Raw genomic sequence first — 17225 nt, 5'->3', positions numbered from 1 at the left:
TGGAGGTGAATTTTCTGTCTGCGAGGAATCATCCGATGATGAATCCACTATTCCTGCTGATGAAGTACCCCTTTTAGAGGAGGACACCGATATGCCAAAAGTGCAGCAAGAGTAAGCTGGATTGCAGGCAGGGCCTGGAAGGCTTCACATTGGAAGTGCTGAGCCCTGGGATGCACTTAACATGGTGCAGCCTGTTTTGCTTGCCTTTAATGGTGTTACATGGTGTAGTCAATACAAAGAATTGTTTGCCTATCAATTACTTCCATCTGTTTAATAATGAAGTGTTTTTGGATGATACTTGTAGGAAGCTGGCTCTTTATATAGTGGACCAAAACGAGGTAAACTATGTAAAGAGTCCAGGCAAACCCCTATTGGTTTGCAGAGGCACAAATGATAACCCAAATGCTCTCTTTTGTGGAAGTGTGGGTGGCTTATCATTGGGTAGTGCTAATCATTTATTGCACACACAAAAGCAATAAGTGAGACACACACACTCAATTAAGAAATCTGACACCAATTTATAAAAATAACACAGATTTATATATAAATTTAGGTACCAAGATCATCATAATCAGGTAAGTACTTTTCAAGATATGAATGTTTACAAGTTTCAAAAGTTAACACAATGCAATTTCTGAGGCAGTAATGTTATCCTAAAGAGGAAAAACATACACTGCATTTGGGCAATTGTCACCAACTTACGGTACTCTTCTCCTGGACTTAAGATGAGTACGGGGCAGGGTCCAAGTCAACACCAAAAGGTCACCTCGAGCGGCACTGGGTTGTCTGGATTCAGAGGTGTGTTTCAGCATCGGCTGCTTTTCTGTGTCAGGTTTGCACTGCAGGAGACACTTGCGGTTTGAAGGGGCATGCACAAAGTGGCTGCAGGCGGTGACTGGGAGTACAGTCTGGCCAAACCAAAGTGTGGGTTCAGCTGTTGAGGGGTCTTGTTGGCATGGTGACTTTTCTCGGGCTGTGCGGCTCGGATGCAGAGGTGCTTTGATGTGTCAGGTGGCGGCAGTCAGATGCTCACTCTTTGTCTTGGTTCTGCTTGGTTCTTGAGGTTGGTCTCACTGTCCTTTAAGCCCCTTGATGTGCAGGTTGATCTTCCCCAGACTGGACACAACAAGCTCTCTATGCTGCAAGGGGTCCAGTACCCCGGGTATTGGTGCTGTGCAGCTCCAGTTGCTCCTGGCGTCCCTACACATGGAGGGAGTACGGATCTGACCTGTCGGATCACAGCAACCTCTTCCTGGGAGGCTTTGGCATCAGCAGACCCGGTAAGCAGCCGGACGGTGAACTGGACCTTGCTATTTTGGAGCCTGCAGTTGCAAGGGAGTAACTCCTCTACTCCAAGGGAGTTCCTCTGGTGATTTGCAAAGCACTGGCAGTCCTCCAGATTTCTTGGAGCCAATTTCTACACAAAGGTTGGGGCAGCAGGAATGCTAGCAGGGTTGGCACCAAGTCAGTAGTCACTACTCTGTTCTCGTGTCAGCAATCTTCTTTGCCAACTTCTTCTATGTGTCTATCGAATCTGATGTCCTGTCATTAGGGGTGCCCCCTAAATACCGTATTTACAGGTGTTACAGGGAGTGTCGGGTAGCAGCCAATGGGCTACCTAAATTTAGGTGACGACGTCTGTGAGAAGTGGGCCTGACCCAGAGGACTAATTCCACAAAAAGCCAAGATGGAAGAATTTTTCTAGTTGTGTGCATTACAGGTAGCCCTCCTTAGGGGTAGTTTTAGCCTGAGGGTGAACATACCTCCTGACTACCTAATTTCCCCACCTGTCCTGGTGCCACATGGGCCCTAGACAAGGAGTGGAGTTTCCCCTGTATGGGGGAAGCCAGGGTCGCATATCAAAGGCAGTAGAGGTGTTTGAAGCTTCCTGCCTTTATATGCTGATTACCAGTTATCTTGCTTGGAGGAGGTGACAACACCTCCTGACAGAGGCATTGTTTCTGACCTGGGGGGGGGGGGGGGGGGGGGGCAGAAACTCATCTGTGTTGGCAGGCTGGTCAGAGGTAGTCAGCCTTTAAGGCACGCTCTGAGTGCATGTATTAAAGAATCCATCACTGGAATCAGACAGGCAAACCTTTAGTTTGGCACATTGGACTAAGTACCCTCTCCACTAAGCTCTAAATCGGCCCCTACGTTTCCTAATATGTTCATGTGTTGGAAGGGCATTAGACATGACAAGTTCTCTTATTGCTTACAGAGTCCTGGGCAGAGGGTTTTCTCCTTTCGGAGGGAAATCTTTCATGCAGTCAAAGAATGATTTTTTTACCCAGTATGGATAGAGGAGCTGTCTCCTTATAAACCTCAACTGTGCAGAGGGTGGCTGATTTGGTTATGAAAAAGCGGGTGATCTTAACTCCTAACAACGGCAATAGCTTTACTGGAGTATCTGTCAGGTGTAAAAACTATTGTTGCCAGCTTTCATGGCTCCGAAACAGATATCTCTGAATGTGTATACGTTCTCTGCTTTATTCTGGTCTTATGTGAGCCTCAGACTGAATGATACACTGTTAGAAAAATAAATATCTGCAGTATTTGCAGTTGGAAAACCATGTACAATATCAGCAATGTATTAAGTGATTGGGCTGCTAGTGATGTCAACATTGTGGGTTATTCTTTTAGGTACCTCTATTTCCTATATAATATGCACTTAAACAAATAAGAAGGAAATGCTAAGAATCGCTTGTATCAAGTGCATCTCCTTTTCAGGTTTGCTAAATATTAGAAATGTATTGGATAAACATGATAAACAAGCTGATGTATTAAAACCCGTTATTTACCCTACATGTTGAGTTTATTATGTCATCTTGTTATTTTCAAACAAGGTATCCGCAATTTCCACCTTTTATTTCTATTATGAAAAGCAGCATAATAACTGACTGACTGATGTATTTGTAAAGCACTCGATTGCCGAGGCGTCTTGGCGCTAAGATAGGTTCATAGTACTCCAGATGTTTTCATTATTCAAGAGTGCTTAGGAAACAGCCAGGTCTTAGCCTGTTTCCTAAAGATGTTCCTGTTGGATTGCAGTCTCAGCTGTGGGGGGAGGGCATTCCACAGCTTTGCAGCTAGATGTGCCTCCCAATGTTTACTGTTTAACCTAAATGCTTTTCAACTGCCATTCTGTATTTTTTTTAAACTAACGGCTGTTCAACAAGACCTCTCACTGAAACCTGTAAAGGTACTAAAAGAGATGAGCTTCACGCCTAGGCTATCGGACAGCATGCCGGGCTACAGAAGAGACAAGTGGTTCTCTATAAAGAAACAAAAGGAGATCGAAGCTCTCTGAACATTGTAATAGACAACACAGAGAATGATTCCTCATGGGGCAACTGGTCGTTACATAGTAATCGCACGGGAGAATGCAATGGAAGTAATTCGGTGGATACAGACGAAGAAGGTGCTCTGAGTGACGTTGAATAGGATGGAGGGGGTTCGCAAGAACTAGGTCTCTTAACCTGGAATGTAAATGGGCTAGGCAACGAGCAAAAATGGGAATATGTAAAGGAATCCATAAATAAAGTGGACATTGCCTGCCTGCAAGAGACCTGGTTATGCGACGACACCCCAACTCTTGACGGTTATGTCCAGATACATAAGCCTGCCATAAAGAAAAATCGTGGGAGGCCCTCGGGGGGGCTGATGACATTGGTATCAACAAAAGTAATGAGGGAAATAAAACTGTTGAATACAAAATGTAAATGGGTACAATCAAGCAGAATTGAACTCATGACGTTGGATCTAAACTATAAAATGTTGATTTTAATGAATGTTTACATGCAGTGGGACAATGGGGAGGAGTATGAAAGGGAAATGAGGTGTTTTAAAGAGGATGTAGACAGTACTCTAGAAAATTATCCCGCAGACATGATAATGATAATGGGTGATTTCAATCATAAACTAAACCCAAAAAAGGCTGACCTTTGGAATAGGGAACAGTTAGAGGTATACGGAATAAACCCGGCAAGGTTCCCAGCTGGGGAAATTTCGAAACAAGACCTAGAACTAATATACACCCTAGGAGGCAGGGGTTTTCACTGCGTAAATGGGAGAACAGAGACAGACTCACCGGCAGGAAAAACGTTTATCCAAGGGCAACAGAACTGCCCAATTTACTATATATTCCTGCAGGCCTGGAACTTTCATCCAATTAGGGACTTTAACCCCTTCCATGCTGATGACGGCCCCCATCCGTCATGCATTACAGTGCTCGTGTGCTGATGACGGCTGGGGGCCGTCATAAAGCCATTGATTCTTTAAAAGCCTAGCACACGAGGAAAATCGGCCCAGCATGGAAGGGGTTAAGTTAGACCAAAAAGAGGTGAGTGATCACAAACTCCTACACATAGTAATATCGGGGGGAAGGAAATTAGAGAGAGAAACAGTGATTACCCAGGAGGTTGAGTACCCCAAACGCGTGACGACACGTTTAACTGAGGAATATATGGAAAAACTGAGGGCTATGCAAACAAAAATGGCACCTGAAAACTGGGAGAATAAAAATCTGAAATGGTTTATTGGAAAATTAGAAGAAGTTGTGCAATGCCTAAAGTTAAAATTAAAAGGGGATAATCCCATAAGGGTAAAACAAACAAACCATGGTAAAGGGTTCTCTGTGGCGTGCCAAAATAAGAAAAGGGAGATAAGAGCAGCACAAAGGAAACAAAAAAAGAACTTTACACAAGAGAGACAGGAACAGTTAGTCAAGCAGAAAAAAGAACTCAAGCAAATGGTACTCTCCGCAAAAAGGTTATATAAAGAAAAATGCTGGTTAGAATTATTAGAAGCCATAGAGAAGAAAAACCTAAGGCAATTTTGGCAACTAGTAAAGGCTGCAGCTGGAACAACAGATGGTGAACTAAATTGTGTGGTGAGTGAGGAAGCATGGGAAGAGTACATATGGGAATTGAACGGGGCAAGGACTCCCAGAGAGGAGATAGAGATCAAAACATGGCAAGAAATCTCAGAAGACCTTTTATTCAAATTTAATGAAGAACAAGTTGAGCTCACAATAAAAGAACTTAAGCTAACCCGGGCAGCAGGCCCAGATAATCTTCCTGCAATAATTCTGAAGACTGAGGTTAAATGGTGGGCAAGATTTCTTGCCAAGATGTTCCAGGTAGTACTAAAAGAAGGGGTGATGCCTCCAACCTGGAAGGGGGCCGTAATTAGGCCGATCCACAAGAAAGGGAGCAAAGAGGCGCCAAAAAATTACTGGCTGATCAATCTCCTAGATATAGGTGAGAAAGTGTTTTCTAAAATTGTATTGAAACAACTGAATGCATGGGTAGACGAGTACCAAATAATTCCCATAGAACAGGGTGGTTTTAGAACGGGCCACTCCACAATAGACCACGGATTTGCTCTATGGGCGATGGCGAGGAAGTCGACGGAACAAAATGGCAAGCTATGCTGTTGCTTCGTCGACTTCAAAGCAGCCTTTGATTCTGTGGATCGGGCCTGCCTATGGGAGACCCTAAAGAAGTTAAATATTCCAAAAGACTTATTTACTATAATGAAAGAATTACACAGGGAAAACTGGGGTCAAGTAATTAAAGATACGGTGGGCTCCTTGACCCCAAAAATACCCATTGCAAATGGATTAAGACAGGGCTGTGTGCTGGCCCCCCAGCTTTTCTCGATCTTCCTGTCAGATCTCCCGGCATATCTAGAGGTGGAGGGTAGTGCCAGCCCTAAAATGGATGGAAACAAGATACCCTGCCTATTGTACGCGGATGATCTGGTAATAGTAGATCAGACCGAGAGGGGCCTCCAAAGGAAGCTTAACGCCTTCAATACATATTGTGCCAGCAAATTTTTAACTATTAACCTGGATAAAACTAAAACCCTATGCTTTGGGAGAAAGTTAAGCAGATTCAGTTGGTACATAGGTGATCTCAAACTGGAGACAGTAAATGAGTACCGATATTTGGGTATATGGTTCGACAGGTCTCTAAATTGGAATACCCATTTGGAAACTCAAAAGGCAAAGGCACTTTCTTCCATATGTGGCCTAAAAAGGTTTAATGGGGATTATGGTGAGATGTCTCACCGACCACTGCTTAGAGCTTTTGATGCAATGATCCCCCCCCCCCCAAGTTTTATATGGCGCAGAGGTCCTTTATTTGAGCGGTAAGGGATCTTGGGACGTGATAGAGGGGAATTGCATAAAAAAGCTACTATCACTTCCCCAATCTGCCATGATACAAGCCATCAGAACTGAAATAGGTACAAAGTCCTGGGTGATACTAACCCAGATGGCTGTGATCAGATTCTGGAAGAGACTAGAAGACCCTGAAAGTAAAAAAGTAGCAGACTGGTGTCGCAATGAAATTCAGAAAAGCGAGCGAAAATGGGCGAAGGCCAGTAGGGAAAAATTGAAGGGAATCTGCAATTCATTAGAGATCGACTTGGACCTGGGAACATACCAAATCCCTAGTACCAAAGGTAATCTGAAGCAAAGGGGAAAAGAAGTTTCCAAACTGCTTGATATAGGTTATTTAACAAAGAAAAAATCAGTGGCGCATATGCTAAATGCTTGGTCCCAAGAAAACTGGTTCCCCTACCTTGATAGATTACCCAATCGTGGACTCAGGCAAGAGATCCTGAGGCTTCGAATTGGGATCAACCCATGGCTAATAAACAGAGACCTTAAAATAAAAATGTTAAATCAAGAAGGTCGCTGCAGGTGTAATCTGGGAACTAAGGGAGACCTGCTGCATATCATGTTAGATTGTTTGACACTCCTAGAACATAGAAAACTTTAGCTGCGCCCAGTTTTTATAAAATATGATGTAAAAACAAGGTCGCAGGCTGCCAGCCTCTTAACAGAAATCCCCTACATCGATATTGCAATTGCCCTTGGGAAATTTATAAAGGTGGCCCTGAGCTCATTGAGAGCCAAAGAATAATATGTAGTACTGTATGGATCTTAGCGGAATGAAATCGCTTGGAGTAGTAAGAATGTGAATAGGTTTTAATATACAAAAATAAGTTTTAAGATAATTGTAACTTTTACTGAATTTTGTACTTTTGATAATGGTGTATATGATATTTTAATGGACAAGTTTTTAAAAATAAGTGTATGAATTTATGGTGCATACTCCATTCTGCGTTATGTCACTGTATTGTTTAAAGACCACGGTCATAATAAACATATATTTTGACTTGGCTTGACTATCGGAGATGAGGGCACACCAGATTCCACCACTTGCTTTAGTCAAAGGCAGCACCCAAAAGAGTGGCCATCACCTGTGGCTGTTTATGTTCAAGCACTGCACAACTGCAATAGGAAATAGCAAATTTACTATTCCAGAAGGAAACATTTTCTTTTGTCCCAAAAAGAGGCATGCTGTGCGCACCACATCTGAAACTCAAGAATAGACTTAATTACTATCGAACTCAAAGCTAGCATAGCACCTTGAGTAGCACTATGAGGGTATATAGAACTTAACAACAATATTAGAATTGTTCTTGTTGTTTTCATTATCTATAACCGGCTTCACTGCATTATTGTTCATAATCAGTGTGGTTACCATTCATAATTTATGCACTAGACTAGAATTTTAAAACACACATTTTAAAATATATATCCTGTTTCTTAGTGCTATTTGAATGTCTTATTCATTAAGGAAAGCGGGTCTGTGGTTCCACTGGGTCAGTGAACTCCTCTTGTGTGATCGATCATTACCAGGAAACACTTCTGACGCATATTGCTCAGTAGGTTGCAGTCCAACTGGATTTCTAATTCACGTTGGCACCCTGACTAAGTCCTTGGTGCGAGTGGTTTAGAAGTTATGACCTCTGCGACTCTAGGAGGACCCAAAAGAACCTATCACTAAAGCCCGATGATGCACGCCAAAGGATGTAGCCATCTGACCCTGCTTTTACATTTGGTATGATTGGAATCATTGTTACTCTCATACTGATTTTTTGTTATGAACAAAGTAATTTATAACCAAGGGATACAAAATATTGCTAAAACACAAGTGCCTTAACGATTTATTAAGTTCTTTGAAGGCTTTTGTTTTGCAAAGCATAGAGGGGGTTAAGGAGATTAGGAGCTAAATCTGTATTTGAAAAATACTCTAGAATGAAGATTTCATCTAGGGAATTTCTTTAAGCATTGCCTTATTCTTCTTGGGGAAATGTAGGGTAAGCTAAGTCTAGCATTGTTTTGGGTACAGCCGATGCTCATTTTACGAGCGTAGTCTCCCAGTTTGGACTGAGAAGCATTTCCAGTTCAGAAAATGTGGATGCAATGGGTGATAAAGATGATATCTCAACTAGAAAAGGAACACAGACATAAAATTCTGCGGGTGTAAGAAAGGCACTGTAAGCAAGTATCCAGGTTTGGCAACTGGAATTTATGAATGTTATGCCCTTTGAAGCTGAAAGTAGCTATTCAGCCAAGAATAATGGAGGCTAACAGTAATACAAGAATTAAAATGTCAATGGTAATTGCATGATCTCAGATTAACTGACATAACAGGGATTTACTTCACTGGCAGGAGGGTAGCACAGTTGGCATTTATTTTGATGAAAATGTTGCTTAGCTCAAGTTAAATCCTAATGGACCTTGCAGAGGAAAGTGGTGTGTTTGAAAAACGACATAAATATTTGTGAGTCAATTTAATTTTCCTATAAAATAACTATGATTACTTATTCAGAAGTAATTTCATATGAATACATTGAAATGGGGGGGGGGGGTGACCCGTTTGGTGCCACCTCTTGCGACAAATGTTGATCTGCACGCACCATTTACATACTGCTAGTATAGATGGATGGCCCCTTAATTAGGACCAATATGATATTTTGAGCCATGTTGATCTTCAAGTGAGAGAGAGGATTGTTCCTTACTTGTCTAAGAAGCCACAGAAATGTATTGGCCAGAGGGTGGCCAGTGGGCACATTCTTTGGTGGAAACATTATTTGGCTCGAACCAAATACTCATGCATCTTTTAGAGAGGTGTGGTGTGTTTGATAAACGACATCAATATTTGTGAGCCAATGTGATTTTCCTATAAGAGAACTATGATTACTTAGTCAGACATGGCTCTATAAGAACACATTCAATTAAAGGCGACCTGTTTGAGCCACCTGCTGTGAGAAATTTGGCTTAGCTCAGGCAATTTACATACAGGTAGTATAGAGAGACGCTCCCTTCATTAAGTTCAATTTAAAAATTGACGAGTCACATTGATCTTCAAGGGAGAAAGATTGTTACTTATTCGTCTTTAACTTTCTAGGTATGTATTTGCTCGACAGAGGAACAGTGGGCACTGGTGGAAACATTGCTTGGCTCAGGCTATATCATCATGGATCTTGTAGCAGGATGTGGTATGTTTAAAAAACGATATACATATTTGTGAGCCAGTTTTGACTTTCTTACAGGAAAAGCATGATTACTAATTCAGATGTAACAGTATAGAAACTCACTGAGGTAAGAGTGACCAATATAGTGGCACCTGTTGTGACAAATTTTGCTTGGCATGGAAAATTTACATGCAAGTATTGCAGAGGAATGCTCCCGTTATTAGGATCAATTTCAAAATTGGTGAGACAAGTTGATCGTTGTGATAGAAAAGATGGTTTATTTTCGCCTACTGCACCATAGGAGTGCATGTGGCACAGGTGGAAACATTGCTCACCACAGGCTAAATCCTTATGGACCTTGTATGGGGATGCGGTATAAGATGCTGGCTGAACAAGAGGCTAAATTCAGCCTGCGAATAAGATGCTGGTGGAATACGAAGCCAACTTGAGCCTCATTGGTGAATTATTTTTGATGGTCATCGCAAACAAAAGTATAATACTGAATGTTTAGGAAGAAACGCGAGATAGCTCAACATGAACATCCTGATCATCGCCTCCATTTTTCTCGATACAATAGAGTTTTGTTGACAGCAACGAGAATCACACCACTTTTACGTCCCCTTTCAGCAAAAAAATGAAACCTTATGAAATCAGTTATTCAATGTTATTTTCCGATTCTGTGATGTGAAAGAAATGGCGTTTGCCTTTTGTTAAGTTCGCTCGTGTGCACTCCGTAACACCCTTTCAAGGGTCTGGTTTACTCTATATAAAAACTGAATAAATTAAAACTTAAAAAAAGAAATTTGGACGTGGAATGTAGGGATGATCAACATCATACCCTAAAGGAAGAGGTATACTCTAAAAGCCATTGTCTGAGGCAGTGCTTTAAATGGGCCGGTACTCACCGGTACTGAGTACCAGCACTTTTTCATTTTGTCCCCTTGAGTACCGGCACTTTTCTTAGAACGAAGAGAGTACCGGTACTCATGGGACCTGACTTCAACCGAGGCAGCGCTTCCTTCATCCCTTCACTACCTCTGCAGCTCCTTTAACAAGCAGTGCAGGGAATTAATCACGGGAGCTTGTTGTATCTTGCCATTTTGTTTTTGTTTCCTGTCCCTTTAATGCTCGCTTTCCTTTTGGAAAAAAATGTTGTATTGAAGAAGTTATAATGTCCACAAAGAATATGAGCAATCAGGATTATTTATTGTAAGCTACTAACCAGAGCTGGTGTCCCTCTCCTGACTAGCAAGCAACTGCCAGTCTCAACAGAGAGAGAGAACACCAAAGGAAATGGAGATCCAAAAGGAAAGCGAGCATTAAAGGGACAGGAAACAAAAACAAAATGGCAAGATACAACAGAGCTCGTCACCAGGAACCATTGTGAGCTGCTTTGGAAGTCATCAGAGGGGGGGAACTATCTGCAGAGTGGCTATCGGATCCATTGTTCTTTCACAATGGGGCTGAGAGGGGGCTGTACAATCAAATGGGTAGCGGTGGGACGTACTGTTCAGGATTGAATATTCCGTGGACAGACCAGATTTAAAAGTGGGTTTATGGCTGTGGGAGTGATGTCCACTGAGTGTTATCTCATAGTGGCACAGTAAGCACACCTGAACTCTGGCTGCTGTTTCAGAATGAGTCACAGGAATGAATGCAGTTCACTCGGAAGAACACACTCTTCGGAAACCCTTCAATTTTACTAACTTTTGTTAAAAAAACAAATGTTCATGAAATGCTCGATTTCACTGTTGCACAAATAAAACCCACACTCCACAAATAGACAAACACCGTAGGCAAACACGGTAGTGACGCACACAACACAGTAACAGATACATGCACACACCCCATAATGCACAGACACTGGGGAGTACATACTGCACAGATGTACATGCACCAAACATTCATGCCCAAGCACGCACACACAAACACTTGCGAAAACCACACACGGACACACAGCACACACATTACATCGGTAGACACACACACACAACATGCACACATACAATTAAACACATATCAAACGTATACAAACTCCCAAAATAAACTATGGAGCTTCTACTGGTCACTTTACAGTACCTTGCGCCGCCTTGCTTCACAGCATAACATTTGATGACGCCACATTTCCTTTATAGTTATCTTGATAAATAACTACCACCTATAGTGTGTGCTGTACAAACTGAGCAAAAGACACACATTTGATGGACGGAATGCAGAACAAATCAAAACATTACTGGTTTTGTTGATAGAGCCTTGTGTTACCTGCAGGTCAAAAGTTAAGATCCTTGTAATATAGCTTAGTGAGTTATGACCCTGCAGAAAGGACCTGCATGCTAAAAAAGGCTACTTTGGGTAGTATTAAACACTTATCAGTAAGTGTCATATATATACAGTAATTAGTCAGATAACTAATGGACAGATACATCCGACATTCTAACAATGCATGCAGATTTTGTGCATACAACCTTGGCAAAGTCAACAAGCTAACACGGCCCCTTGTCCGACCTTAGCACCTCCCTTAACTCCGCCCACTGCTCCTTTTAGTGAGTACCTGCACTTATTTTTTTCCATTTAAAGCACTGGTCTGAGGTGTAGGGTGACCAACCTTCCATAAATTTCACAGACCGCCCGTCATTGGGACCTCACGTCCGTGATGATCCCTTTTTAAAGACGCCTTTTGTCCGTAATTTTGTCCTTTGGGGAACAGCACTGTCCCCCTGTGTGAATCCTTAAGGCCCTAATGGGGCCGCCTTGCACACCTCTGAGTGCAAGAGCAGCCCCATCCCGCCCATTGTCATTCTGTATGTGGCTGATTGCCACATACAGAATGACAATGGGCCAATCTGGCTGGTAAAGCATGTGGTGGGCCTCCTCCAGCCTCTGGCATACTGTTAGGAGGAAAAAATGTACTATAACACCCATGCTGCTACGGGAGAATCCAATTTATCAAAATAAGGCGGTGAAAGAAGTTTTAAAAAAAGGGTTATAGTTCTTTCACAGTCTCATCATTTTAGAACTGATGCATTTTCAATATTATATTCAAGGAAGCCATGGTTGCTGTTTTTTAATTTGATGAAACTACCATCCATTGACAAAGCCTATAGTCTGGCTTGTTGTAGGTGTAACATTACTAGCTGTATTATAAATCTGAATGCAATGACAGAAGCCGCAAAATACTGGTCGCGCGGCACACTATGCTAAGCACAGATTTTTAGCTTAGGTGTTTTAAGCTACGCCCTTAATTACACCGAACACCCCGTTTGGGGAGAGCCCCCCCCCAGTATTGTCATCCCACTTAAAGCCCTGGAAATAACACCATGCCACAGCCAACACACATCCAAGGACTGTGCATCATGCATCACTCATGACTTCCAAGGTTTCAGATTGACTATATGCAGGGGCATCTTGAACCCCTCCCTTTGCTTTAGGAACTACAGCGAGGGGTGAGTTCCTGATGGGTCTTTTCTGTCTGCAACTCTGCAGACGAAGACTCCGCTCATAATTAATGTGAAAAATTGGTTGAGAGAGTAAGACAAGGGATGGGTGGATGGCTGGATGGATTAGTGAAAGGGTGAAAGGATGAATGAAAGGAGAATGGTTGGATGATGAGAGAAAGAACGGGTGGATGGATGAGTGGAATGATGGATGAATGGATGGATGAATTGATAAGTGAAAGGGTGAATGGCTGGACAGATGTGTGAAAAGGTGGATGAAAATGAGTAAAAGGGAGGGTACATGGGCAAAAGGTTGGATAGATGAGAGAAGGAGGGAACGGTGGATGGATGAGAGAAAAGATGGATGGATGAATTAAAAGGATGGATGAGTGATAGGGTCAATGGGTGGACTCATGAGTGGATGAGTAGATGGATGGTTGGGTGGAAGGAAGGATGGATGGCTAAGTGAAAGGGTTGATGGAGAGAGAAAGGGAGGATTGATGTGTGGAAGACAGAGGGTGAATGGGTGGAAGGATGGGTGAATGGGTGGAAGGATGGGTGAATGGGTGGAAGGATGAGTGAATGGGTGGAAGGATGAGTGAATGGGTGGAAGGATGAGTGACTGGATGAATGGATGAGTGGGTGACTGGGTGGATGGATGAGTGGGTGACTGGGTGGATGGATGAGTGAGTGACTGGGTGGATGGATGAGTAAGTGAAAGGGTGGCTGGATGGGTGAAAGGGTAAATGGCTGGATGGATGAGTGAATGGATGGATGGATGGATGGATGAGTGGAAGAGTGGATGGGTGCGTGTGCGGATAGATAGGGTGAGTGGATGGATGGATAATGGACGGATGAGTAAAAGGGTGGATGGAGGGATGGATGAGTGAAATGATGGATGGAAGGATACATGATGGATAGGTTTGCAAATGGTTGAATATGTTTGGATCTGGATTAGCTGCATCTTATGCTTGCCACTTTACATCTCACAATGTCTATCCGAGCAAATCTTTCCGACCATTTCTCTCACCAAACATGCCTTCTCAGGACCATGAATTGTAAACAAAATATCAGACTGGACAACCCAGTGCTGTAACCATATATAAAGATTATTATCATATGAAATACCACAAAAAGACCTGCACAGTTGCTCAAAGCTGCGTGCATACTGAAAAAACGTGAAGTACCCGATTGCTTCAACCTAATATACACTTATTTTGACTAGTGCTTAAATGGTTGTTTATTTACTTACATACTATTACGCAACCTCCTCTAATGGGTCTGTAAAACTTACCTTTTGTCCATAAATTTTGTCCTGAATTTTGACCTCCTGCCCTGAATTTTTGTCCTGAATGTTGACCCTTTGTCCTGAACTTTTACACTCCCCAGCCTGAATTTGCACCTATGCCAGTTGGTCACCATACTGAGGTGTTGAGATCCTTACGCTACAAAAAGCTGTGTGCTTCCGTCTGGCCTGGTCAAAGAAAATGTGCGATCTATAAAACGGAGGGACCAAGCCTCTCATACTATAAAAGCTCTTTAAGGCTGTGTTAAACGGGACTTTAAAAGGAAGAAAGCCATGGACATTTCTGAAAGCGGCACTTAAGCCGCAAATGATACGTTGATCCCCCAGCTGCGGGATCATATTTCTGTTTCACATACGCCAAATTCCGGAATGGAAGTCTTGAGGTATTTTTTTGTCTGCCACTGCTACGGGGCAAGAAATACAGGAACACTGTATGAATACCTATCTGCCAACAAAAAACCGGTCTCCTGGAAGATAAACAATACATAGGACCGTGCGCTCAACTTGTCTTCTGTGATTAAAACTTCTGCGCTGTATGCTTCACTACCAGTCCCCTTACCCACGCCACATTTTACACCCGTAACTACAGTCTACGTTTGAAAATAAGCTCCGCGCGCTTCTATGTACCCCTATGCTGTAAAGCCCGTTAGTACTACTACCCCGCTACTAACCACCTCTTGGCCTCCACAACCCCAATACTCCTTACCTCTTCACCGCTTTGCGTCCAGCTGCCCCCACACGCTGACTGCCCTGAACTTCTTAGCCTCTAAGGCGCGTGATCCTGCACTGGGCAGAGGGACACACTGGGCAGAGGGACACACTGCTCGAGCACTGGCACTCTCGCACGGAGGCGGTGACAGCTCCGTTTTGTTATGACAGAAGGCAGCGCGCGCGCACTCACTTCCCAAGGGCCAGAGAAAACTAAACCTCCACTGCTCATGTGCTCCACTGCAGGGCGTAGCTAAGAGCCGAGCAATTCCTTTGGGGCAGGGTCGAAGTTTTTTCCCCTGACTTGCTGCGGAGGGTGGGGGTCAGGGGGCTTGGCAGACTCTGATTGGCTGACAGCTCTCTGCCACCTATTGGTTGACACTAAAACTTCTATCTGCCTTGGGCACACACCCATCACTTCTCTCATTGGATCTTGAGCGCTGGTCTCAGATGTACCGAGCGGTTTCACTTTCTATTTAGCTGCCGCCTGTTCTGATAGCGGCCGGGTCGAATAATTTTGGACCGAGCTGCGCGAAACTGTGGACCATTTAGAGCCTGCGCAGCCCCAAGGGCGCAAGTGAAGGCAAATAACAAGGAATTCTAAGTGGAAAGGGCGAGGTATCGGGAGTCTGCTTGGCTGTGGGATTTACCGTTACAATTCTAGAAATAAAAGAAGGACGAATTCTCGACTCTGAACCCCCAAAGGCATGTGGGAAGAGTCTCGCCATTCTTTGTGTTTGTCTGTATCATTACCGCTTATGCCAAGTCCAATGTAAAGCAATGTTATTGTGAGAGGCTGGCTTAGTACATGGTGCGCACTTATGCAAGTGTAGCACAAAGCACTAATCCAGACATCTACTATGGGGATTTCAGTGGTCTTAGACAACCTTTGAAAGCTCTCTAAGTAGGGTGACCAGATTCTCAAAACAACAAGCACTGGCATAGCCAATAGGTCTCGCTTTTGGGACCTTAACCCCTTCACTGCGGCGGCTATTCCGCCGCAGTGCTAAGGGGACGGGGCGGAAGAGGGGCGGGCGCATGCTGGTGACGGAACCGCTCCGTCACCAGCGTCGGTTGCGCTGTGCTTATGACGGAGCGGTTCCGTCATGGCCCCGCCCGCTCAATAGAACGCAGGCGCGTCGGGCGGGCCATGACGGAACCGCTCCGTCATCAGCACAGCGCCACCACAGCTGATGACGGAGCGGTTCCGTCATCAGCAGAGGAGGGGTTAAAAGTATTTAGTTATGCAGCACAATATCCTTGGTGCAACAACATCACTGTTGCATGGTTAAATACTTATAAAGGTCCCAAAGGCGCAGACCTATTGGCTATGCCAAAGTTAGTTTTTCTGTTGGCAGAGAAGGACATAGTGCACCAAAATTACCAACGATACTAGTAACCAAAATAATGAATACTACAAATGGTCATGATGTAATCGCTCTATGTTATTGGCTTTCAGTATGCCTTTTGATTGCTAGAATGTTTTGGTTTACTATTACAAGAAAGGAACTATCACTCTTGCAAACTACAAAGGTGACAGTATTGTTCAGATCATTTTTCATATAAAAATGGCAAGTTGTTTAAGAATGTGTGTTTTTATTTAAACTGGTTTATTCAGAATAGTGCACATTAGTCTGCTGACTTTCCCTATTTTATTTAACTGGATCCGGCTCGAAGAATAGAATGTAAATAGTGTTCATCATGGCACTGTTTGCTTTCTGCTCTTGAGACTGCTAGTGCCAACTCTTAGGACAGGGGTCACAAGGAGTAAGCTATGGACCGCAGCTGCAACCCCATAAAACCCCTAAAAGATGTCTGTGACAGCAGACCTGTAACTTTAAAAAAGTCACAGTGTAAGGAGGGGGCAGGGCTTGAGGGAGAGGGGCTTCATACCAGAATATTCCTGAGAGGCACTTCTTTACTCTTCAGCCAGTGTTCCTCTAGCAGAAAAAAATATAAACGCTTACTAGTGTTGCTGCTGATGTCCGGAGTATTTTCACGCCCCTTAATGATATCAACTACTTAAAGTATCCAAAGTCGAGCTGGAAACCCACTCAGCTTGCCCTCTCTGCCACTAATTGATATTGGCTTGATGTCCTGAGTTTTTTCAAGCCCCTTAATGGACATTGACTGCTTAAAGCCTCCAAAAACGAGCGGGAAACCCATTCAGCTTGCCTTCCCTGCCACCATGTGATTTTGGCTCTTCCCCGGCTGACCGTTGAGCTAGCAGGTGTGTGGCAGATACCACACCATGTGTATTTTTTAGAAACATTGCCACATGTTAACAATTAGGTGGCTGTAGAAATCCCCTAGCTGGTGACGAATCAGAGAGTAGGGAACAGCTGACAACCCAAATCTGGATAAAGAACAGAGTCAAGACGATCACCACTCTCTGTCCTTTCCATCTGTCTGTGCTAGCAGCATGCTGAATGCCAACACGATCA

At 43.5% G+C, this 17225-nt stretch overlaps 1 protein-coding gene across 1 annotated transcript in view; it reads right to left on the bottom strand.

Annotated features, from left to right (window-relative positions):
* LOC147732589 (uncharacterized) overlaps window positions 1-15082 on the bottom strand; it is a 428162-nt gene extending 413080 nt beyond the window's left edge. The window contains exon 1 of the mRNA XM_086957108.1: window positions 14780-15082. The gene's annotated coding sequence lies outside the window, so the exon portion shown is untranslated. The remainder of the gene's footprint in view (window positions 1-14779) is intronic.
* Between the last annotated feature and the right edge of the window lie 2143 nt (window positions 15083-17225).

Source organism: Lissotriton vulgaris, chromosome 2_1, assembly GCF_964263255.1.
Source record: "Lissotriton vulgaris chromosome 2_1, aLisVul1.2, whole genome shotgun sequence".
NCBI classification, from domain to species: domain Eukaryota; kingdom Metazoa; phylum Chordata; class Amphibia; order Caudata; family Salamandridae; genus Lissotriton; species Lissotriton vulgaris.
The sequence above is the reverse complement of the archived record's forward strand: the minus strand, read 5'-3'. Positions and strand labels throughout refer to the sequence as shown.